Source organism: Pongo abelii, chromosome 19 (genome assembly GCF_028885655.2).
Source record: "Pongo abelii isolate AG06213 chromosome 19, NHGRI_mPonAbe1-v2.0_pri, whole genome shotgun sequence".
Lineage (NCBI taxonomy): Eukaryota > Metazoa > Chordata > Mammalia > Primates > Hominidae > Pongo > Pongo abelii.
Window position 1 is genome coordinate 27,840,932 of NC_072004.2, and position 10,019 is coordinate 27,850,950.

A 10,019-nucleotide genomic window follows, 5' to 3' on the forward strand; every position below is an offset into this window, starting at 1 on the left:
TAATTTAATCATGGGGTCAGTTACCCCATGCTGCTGTTCTTGCGATATGAGTGAGTTCTTATGCTCTCTGATGGTTTTATCAGGGTTTTTTTTCCTCATTTTGCTTGGCACTTCTTGCTGCCACCACGTGAAGAAGGATGTGTTGCTTCCCCTTATCATGGTTGTAAGTTTCCTGAGGTCTCACCGGCTGTGCAGAACTGTGACTCAACTAAACCTCTTTCCTTTATAAATTACCCAATCTGGGATATGTTTTTTATTAACAGCATGAGAAGGAATTAATACAGAAGGTAAGAAAGCAATCCAGGGGGGATTTGAAGACAGGTGTTTTCAGTCACAGAAACCATGTAAAAAGCATCTAATATGACAGTGCTATAATCTGAATGTTGACAACCCCCCCAAATTCATACGTTGAAATCTAATTCACAGTATGATACTATTAAAAGCTAAGGTCTTTGGAAGGGGATTATGTCATGAATACAGAGCCTTCATGAAGGAGATTGGTGCCTTTATAAAAGATGCCCGAGGGGTTGTTTCGTCCCTTCCACCATATGATGACTCCACCATATGAAGAAGAAGATGGGTCTATGAACTAGGAAATAGGGCCTCATCATATATGGAATATGTGAGCACATTGATCTTGGACTTAGCTTCCAGAACTGTGAAGAATAAGTTTATGTCATTTATAAGCTACTTAGTATATGATATTTTGTTATAGCTGCTCAAATGGACTAACACAGAGACAATTCCCAGCCTGCCCAAAGAGCATCAGGAAGTGTTGGGTACAGGAAAGCTGGAACAGAGCCACGAGGGGAAGAGCAACAGGGCTGTGATCAAAGAGGTGTGCCTGGTGGGGAGCATCAGTAGAGCTGTATCATCTGCACAACAATGACCCAGAGTGGAATTAGAAGTCCTTAAAAGTGGGTGAGCAGAGTGGCATGATCTCTATTATATTATGTTATATTCTTGCTTGGATATTGAGAATAAACTGAAGGTGAGGGCTAATGCAGAAGCAGGAAGGGAGATAAAAATTCAGAGGAGACATGATGTTGGCTTAGCCTTGGTGGATAACAGCAGTAGTAAAAATCATTTAAATGTTTTGAAGGTAGGTTTGCTGAGAAGTAATTTTGGAGGTACATTACCAAGACTAAATTTATATATTATAAAATGGACAAATTTAAGGTGTATACCTTAACTTTATATATTTATGCACTCATATTCACACCACCCATATTAAGATAAAGAACAGAAAATCTTCTGGTGCTTTATTCCACAGAAAATCTTCTGGTGCTTTATTCCAGTCAATAACAAACACAGGTCAAAGGATATTCTACTATGACCATAGTTTTCTTTTGCCTCTCGCTAAACTTAGTTTGTCTGGAGTCATATAGATTTTAAGCTTTTGTGTCTGACCTATTTCACTCAACATGATGTTTTGGAGATATATCCATGCTGACTTACGTGTTGATATTTTATTTTTTATTTCTATGTATTATTACTCTGTAAGTCAATATCATAATATGTTTATCTCTTCTCCTCTTTATAGATGTTACATCCAGTTTTTGCCTACAAAGAAAAACAAACTTTTATGAATAAATGTATATCTGTCTCTATTGTGTGAATACACAACCTCATTTATTTTTGGAATATACCTATAAATTGAATTATGATGTCATTGGGTATGTGCACAGTTTAACTTTATAAGACATAGCCAAACTTATTTAAAATGTAGCTATACAATTTACTTTCCCACCACAAATGTATGAGATTTTCTTTGTTTCATAACCTCTTCAAAATTGCTATATTCAGTTCCCATTTTTTTTTCTTAAGAGATGGGGTCTTTCTCTGTCACACAGGCTGGAGTGGAGTGGCACAATCATAGCTCACTGCAGCCTTGAACTCCTGGGCTCAAGCTCTCCTCCCATATTGGTCTCCAGGTATTTAGCCATTTTAATTTTACCAGTTCTCTTGGACATGTAATGACATCTCATTCAGGTTTTTATTTTAATTTTTCTGATGACCAACTGTGTTCAGCACATTTTTTTATCCTGATCACCCACTTGGCTGTCTTCTTTTATGAACTTCCACTTTTAATTGAGTGATTTATCGTCTGCATAACAATTTATAGGATTTATTTACTCTCCAAAGAAATTTTTTGTCAGGTCTATGTATTTCAAATATGTTGTCTCACTGTGACATTTCTGTTCATTTTTAATTGGGATAAAAACATAACTTGTGATCTATCCTGTTAATAAGGTTTTAAATGTACAATATAGTACTGTTAAGTATAGGCATGATGTTGTACAGAAAATCTCTGGAACTTATGCAACTTACACAACTGAAATTTTATGCCCATTGAACAGCAACCCTTCTTCCTCCTTCCCCTAACCATTCTAATCTCTATTTCTATGAGTTTGACTTTTTTATTTTATTTTTTTTTTGAGACGGAGTCTCCCTCTGTTGCCCAGGCTGGAGTGCAATGGCGCGATCTCGGCTCACTCCAAGTTCTGCCTCCCAGGTTCACGCTGTTCTCCTGCCTCAGCCTCCCTAGTAGCTGGGACTACAGTCACCCGCCACCACGCCTGGCTAATTTTGTGTATTTTTAGTAGAGACGGGGGTTTCACCATGTTAGCCAGGATGGTCTCGATCTCCTGAGCTCGTGATCCGCCCGCCTCGGCCTCCCAAAGTGCTGGGATTACAGGCTTGAGCCACCACTCCCGGCCGAGTTTGACTATTTTAGAAAGCTCATAGAAGTGGAATCATGCAGAATTTGTTCTTCTGTGACTGACTTATGCTTGACATGATATCCTCCAGGTTTATCCATGTTGTTGCAAATGGCAGAATGTCCTTCCTTCTTAAAATTGAAAACATTCCATTGTATTTATACACCACATTGTCTTTATCCATTCATGCAGTATTGGACATTTAAGTTTTTAAATTTTGTTTTTTGTGAGTAATGCTGCAAAGAACAGGGGTATGCAGGTACCTGTACCACATCCTGATTTCCATTGTTTTGGACATATTCCTAAGAGTAAGATTGGGGGATCATAGAGTAGTTCTAATTTTAGTGTTTTTGAGGAACCGCCATACTGTTATTCACAGTGACTAAACCAATTTATATCCCAATTTACAGCAAGAGTGTACAAGGATTCCACTTTCTCCACGTCACTGCCAACACTTGTTATGTCTTGTTTTGTTTTATAATGGCTCTCCTAATGGGTGTGAAGCGATATCATATTGTGGCTTTCATTCGTATTTCTCTGATCATTGGGGATGTTGAACATCTTTTCATATACCTTTTGTCTATTTGTATGTCTTTGAAGAAAGTTTATTCAATCATTTTGCCCCCATTTTTAAGTTATTTTTTCTGTTGTTGAAGGAGTTCCTTATATATGTAATGAGGTTTTTAGAATAAATGAATATAAGTTTAATATAGTAAAAACATTAATACAATTTTTATTTTTATGTTTAATACATTCTGTGCTCCAGAAAAAAAAAATCATTGTTTATCTCACCCAAGATCATTATGATGTTCCTCAAAGTGTTCTTCTAGAAGCTTAACATTCATGTTTAGGTATGTGATCCATCTTACATTGAATTTTGTGGATGATATGAGTGAGATATTAAGATTAATGAAAATGCTAATTATAATAGGTTCTCAGGTCCTAGCCAAAGGTTTTGTATATTAGGATCTCCTGAGATCTGGATTATTTAAAGGTAATAGACAATCAGTATTAATGAATTTGTTTTCTTTATCTATCTGGTGGTTCTTAAACTTTGTTCCATATTAGAATCAAGTGGTTTGCTTCCTTGCTTTGTTTTGTCTTTGCTTTTAATAGCACTGCCTCAATCATACCTTCAAAAATTCTAATTTGATAACCTGGACATCAGGATTTTTGGAGGAGGAGGGGACAGGGTCTCACTCTGTACACCTAGGTTGGTGTACAGTGGCATGATCATATCCCACTGCAGCCTCGAACTCCTGGGCTTGAGGGATGCTTCTTCCTCAGCCTCTCACATAGCTTGAATTACAGGTGTTGAGCCACCATACCTGGTGACATTGGGATTTTAATGGGTCTCTGGGTGAGTGAATATAAAGCCAAGTTTAGGAACCATTGACAAGCTCCAGAAGCCTGGAATAATATATACATGAAGATAGAGGTTAGTGTTACTCTCTCCTTGGATGAAAACACCTGACAAGATTTATGTATTTATTTATTTATTTATTTATTTATTTATTGGGAAACAACATTGGAAGCAGTTTCTGCTCTGCCTCCTTAATCCCTTGGCCAATGCAATCTTGAGTTCTTTGTAGTCTCACCATTAAGTCTTGTAGGGAGAATACATCTTTACTTCAAGTTTTCATGCACTTTATCTTCATCTTGGAGAATTATTATTTGAAAAAAAGTTCTCAATATATAACTCATATTAAGTAAAAGACGTATAATACATTGTAATAATTCAGCAAATATTGCTTGTGATGTTGCACTTACTTTACACTTGTGAAAAATGTAAGCAAAATTTTTAAACCGTTTTATATTATTTTCATAGAAGAATTACAGTAAAATAAGAACTCTGCAAGTCCATATTTTACTAAGTTGCATTATTTGAAAAGCAAACTAATTTTGAAGTATCTGATTTCAAAACACAGTTCACTATTATTTAATTAGAGGATTTGAAATATAATTTTTAACATTGACTTAGACACTTTCCCCAAATCTATTAGACATAAAAGTAAATGGTATTTATATATTTGTTTGTAAGATGCTATGATTTTAAATTTAAAAGTGTATGTAGCTTTTTCTGAAGGAAGCTGTTCTACCATTGTAGAAGCAATTTTGGGGCATTTCTCTTACTTGATTGACTTTTTTCTTATCCAGATGCTACTGATTTTCAAGATTGCACAAAGTCAACTTCTATAAGGGAACTCAGCCCACAAGGCTGTCATGTACATCAATAACATCTATATCTTTATAGTACCACATATGCCTTGCCCTATCAAATGAAATTATATACCACGAAGTCAGGATCACATCTTAACTCTTCTATAAACTCCACAATGCATAGCATAGTGTCACTCATGGGAAAAATCAAACACTTGTGATTGAAATGGATTAACATTCTTCTCATGTTAAGGAACATACTTCTTTTATCGTACCTGTTGTTATGCAGGGTGTAAGATTTATTATTTTCTCCAGAATTGATATCAATGACTAAAAAATATATAAAAATTGAAGATAAATGGGGAAACAATTTATGAAGGTCAAAACTATGAAGTAAATTTCAGTTCATGGATATTTGGTAGGAATACTAGGTTGGAGAGTATGGTTTACATTTGAGACCAAATTAAATACTATTTAATAGATTTCTTTCATACTTAGTTGAAGGAAAGCATGTAGTAAAAACCTAGCTTGACCAAAAACCTGACTTGTTCTTGGTAAAAATTATGGTGGAGTGAGAGAGAGAAAGAGAGAGAGAGAGAAGGAAGAAAGAGAATTAATAACCTCTACTCTGTGGGAAAGTCTTTCCATTCCAAATGACACAAATAGAGAATCTGATGAATCCAAGCCTAGGAAAGTCAAAACAGAAGCAGACTGGTATCTAATCATTGAAGACAATAAACCTGAACACTAAGAAGACATGACTAAATAAACATCAGGTTCTGAACAATTAAACTGGTTACTTCTCTTACATTGAAGTAAAGAGAGACTGGAAATTTCTGCCTCAACTCTCCCTATCAACTCAATACCTTAGAGTAGAACATAGTTTTCCAAATAAAAATATAATGAGGCAGAAGATGACACCTTGTTTACTAAATTTTCTAGTTCATATTGAATAGTTCCATCTAAGCTTGAAAGCCAAGGTCTTGGGGAACAATTTTTAATGTGCTTTTCAAAGAGCTCATATTAAAATAATTACTTTATATGTAATTAGCAAATAATTAGATATGAGGCTCACAAAGGAAATATTTATGTTCATATAATATGGCTAATGTATGGTAACAATAGTATTAAATCTATAGATCTATGATGGGAGAATTACTAGAAAAACGATAGTAGGTCTCCCAATCCATGATCATGGAATGATTTTCCATTTGCTTAGATTATTAGTTTTCAGCATAGAAATCTTACACACATTTTGCTACATTTATTTCCAAGGGTTTATTTTTATAGTATTGTGAATATAATTATTTCTTAATTTTTTTTTATTTTTTAAGGGAGAAAGTGTCTTGCTCTATCTACCAGGCTGGAGTGCAGCATCTTGCAATCATAGCTCACTGCAACCTTGAACTGCTGGGCTCAAGCAATCCTCCTGCCTCAATCTCCCGAGTACCTAGGACTGAGGTGAATGCCACCAAGCCTAGCTAATTAAAAATAATAAATTTGTAAAGAGGAAGACCTCTCTTTGTTGCGCAGGCTTGTTCTGAACTCCTAGCCTCAAGTAATCCTCCTGACTTGACCTCCCAATGCAATTTGATTACAGGCTGAGCTGTGGAGCCCAGCCACTTCCATTTCCTGATGGTTTTATCAATGTGTTCCTCATTGTATTAACTATAACTTCCAGTGCAATATTGGATAGAATTAGTGAGAGTGAACATTATATACATCTTTGGCATGTCGCCAATTTTGAGGGGAAAACATCCAGTCTTTCACCATTAGATGTGCGATAAAATACAATGTTTTTGGTGGTGGTTGTTGCTGATGTCCTCTATCAGGTTGAAGAAATTCCATTCTATTTTTTTTATTCATGTTAGATTCTGTCAAATCATTTTCCTGCATCATTGAGATAATCGTTTCATTTTAGTTCTTTATTTTACAACATAGTATATTACATTCTTTACTTTTTAAATACTAAAACAATCCAGCATTTCTGGGATTAATTTCACTTAGTCATGGAGTGCAATCATTTTTATACATGGTTGAATTTAGTTTGATAATATTTTATTTGAGATTTTTGTGTCTATATCTGTAGGGTATATTGATCTCTAATTTTATTTTTAGTTTTTCTTTTTAAAAATTTCTTTTTCTTTCTTCTTTCATTTTTGCTTTTGAATATAGGCCTTATAACATCAATTGGGAAGTTTTTCTCTTTCTCTATTTTCTGAGTATGGGTATCATTTCTTCATTGACTATGTGAAACAATTTACCAGTGAAGTCATGTGGTCCTGTATATTCTCTTATGGAAGACTTTTAATTGTTAATTCAACATATTCATTCAGATTTTCTATTCATGTTTGTTTCAGCTGTGGTAATTTACACATTTTTAAGACTTTCTACCATAAATATAAGTTGTATAATTTGTGGTTATAAAGTAATTTATAGTATTTCCCTTATAATTCATATATTTGGACAGGATGGGGGAGAATTGGTGGTAGTAACCATTGTTCCTGATTTTGGTAATCAACACATTATCTCTTTTTTCTTTTCTTTTTTGAGACAGAGTTTTGCCGTTGTCACCCAGGCTGGAGTGCAATGGAAGGATCTGGGTTCACTGTAACATCTGCCTCCTGGGTTCAAGTGGATTCTCCTGCCTCAGCCTCCTGAGTAGCTGGGATTACAGGTGCCCACCACCACGCCCGGCTAATTTTTGTTATTTTTTAGAGATGGGGTTTCACCATGTTGGCCAGGCTAGTCACGAACTGCTGGCCTCAAGTGAATCATCTGCCACGGTCTCCCAAAGTGTTGGGATTATAGGTGTGAGCCACCATGCTCGGCCTTTTTTATTATTCATCATCTAAATATTTCTCAATTTCATTTAACTTTTCAAAGATTTAGATTTTGGATCATTAAATTTATTTGTTTTTTGTTTTATTTTCTATTTGATTGATTTTTGCTGTAATCTGTATTATTTCTTCATTTTTCTTGCTTTGTGCTCACTTTAGTCTTCCTTTTCTAATTTCTAAAGTTGGGAGAATGGATTATTAATTTATGAACTCTCCTTTTAAAGTAACCTTTAAATTTTGATATAATTGTAGATTTACTTACAGTTGTAAGAAATAAGATAGAGAGATCACTTGTAACCTTATCTCATTCTCCCAAATGGTAACATCTTGCAAAACTATAGCACAATATCATAACCAATATATGGAGATTGATATAGTCAACATACAGAATATTTCCATTACCATGGAATCCCTCATGTTGTTCTTTCCTAGCTATATCCATTTTTCTCTTTTTCACCTCATCTTGAACCCTTGACAACCATTAATCTTTCCTCCATTCTCATAATTTTGTCACTTTGGTAATGTTATATAAGGGAAATTCCACATCACATAATCTTTTGTGATTAGATTTATTTACTCAGCATAATTCTATGAAGACTTATGGAGGTTGTTGCCTATATCAATAACTTGTTTATTTTTGATGCTATGTAGTGCTTCATTGCATGAATGTAATACATTTTGTTTAAACTTATTCACTCCTTCAAAAATGTCTGGGTGGTTTCCAGTTTGGGGTTATTAAAAAATAAAGCTGCTCTGAATATTTGTGTAAGTTTTTGAATTAACATGGTTTTTTAAAAGTTACTCTGCTGTAAATGCTCAGGAGTGAAATTACTGAGTCATAGTGTCATTGCATGTTAAATTGCTTGTTTGCTTTTTAAAGAAAGTATCAAGTTGTTACAGAGATTGGCTTTGTTACTTTACATTCTCATCAACCATGCGGGAGTTATGTAGTTTCTTTGCAGCCTTGCCAGCACTCAGTGTTGTCATTATTTTTTATTTTAATGAGTCCATTGGGTGTATATTGAAATCCCATTGGGGTTTTAATTTTTCATTTCCCTAATGGCTAATGATGTTGACATCTTTTCATGCTCTGATTTTCTAAACATATATTCTCTTCAGTGAAATGTATATTCATGTATTTTGCCCACTTTCTAATTTGACTTTGTTCACTCTTAAGTTTTGAAAGTTTTTTATTTATTCTTTATACTAGTCTTTTTCAGACACATGGCAAGCAAAAGGGAAAGGAAGGAGCACATTTTTACCGTCAAGTTGAGATGAAGGACAAGGTTCCCCTTTAGGCCTCCTTTGCCACACAAAAAGTAAATACTCTCTGTTTTCAAGATAAAGTAATGAATGCCAAGAAATACTCAAATTTTATTTATGTACTAATCATAAAAATGAACTATATTATTTAGATAATCAGAAAAAAATTGACAACTTAAGGCAGAGTGAAGGAAACTGAAACTGCAGTTCTACTTTACTATCTTCAACTCTCATTGCTAATTGTATTCATGAGATAAAAATCATGACTAAGTAAACTAGGACAATAATGTTTTACCTAATTTTAAACAATGTACCCAATTACTGAATGGGAGTTGTATTTGTGACAATCTTTGTTTTGGTTAAGTTGCTTTGTTATCTAATGGGGTTTCATAAGATATTTCTTTCATAAAATATAAATGTTTAACAGACCACACTTTAGGGCACAAGAATAACCAAAATAATCCCCTTCCAAAATGCTTTTTCTTTTGAAACTCTTGATCTTCTTGTATACATCTAGGGTTGTGGAATGAAATGGATGTTACTTAAAGAAAATGTCTAGCTGGCAAATAGTTGTCATACTTTTTCTTATTCTTGATCCATAGCCAGCTCTGTGTATGAATGGATTAATGCTAGCCATTATTTATCATGCCAATAAGCAGTGGCAATTTTGTGGTGGTGATACTATCACAGTGGGCTAAAGAAGGACATCAGGTTTGGGGTTTGTTTTTTTGTTTCTTTCTTTCTTTTTTCTTTTATCTTATAGGGTTTGTTTTTCTTTTTTTCTCTTACCTAAAGCTGGTCCTCCATTGAAAATGACTTCTTTTACCTTTCATTTATATTCAGTGAAATGATACTTGACCTATTTTTTTTCAAAATTATACTAACATTTATAACAATTATCTAGAGAAGCAATATGGTATGACCATTATAAGCACAGCTCTGATTTCAGAGTGCCTATATTTGAATACATAAAATCACACAATGGATCCATATAGTAACTATTAAAATCTTCTGCCTGAGTTTCATCTTTCATATA

The 10,019-nt window shown here is 34.2% G+C and overlaps 1 long non-coding RNA gene across 1 annotated transcript in view; it reads left to right on the plus strand.

Annotated features, from left to right (window-relative positions):
- Window positions 1-1,165, plus strand: part of LOC129051296 (uncharacterized) — a 69,199-nt gene extending 68,034 nt beyond the window's left edge. The window contains exon 4 of the long non-coding RNA XR_008515421.2: window positions 716-1,165. This is a non-coding gene — a long non-coding RNA (uncharacterized LOC129051296). The remainder of the gene's footprint in view (window positions 1-715) is intronic.
- The last annotated feature ends 8,854 nt before the right edge of the window (window positions 1,166-10,019 follow it).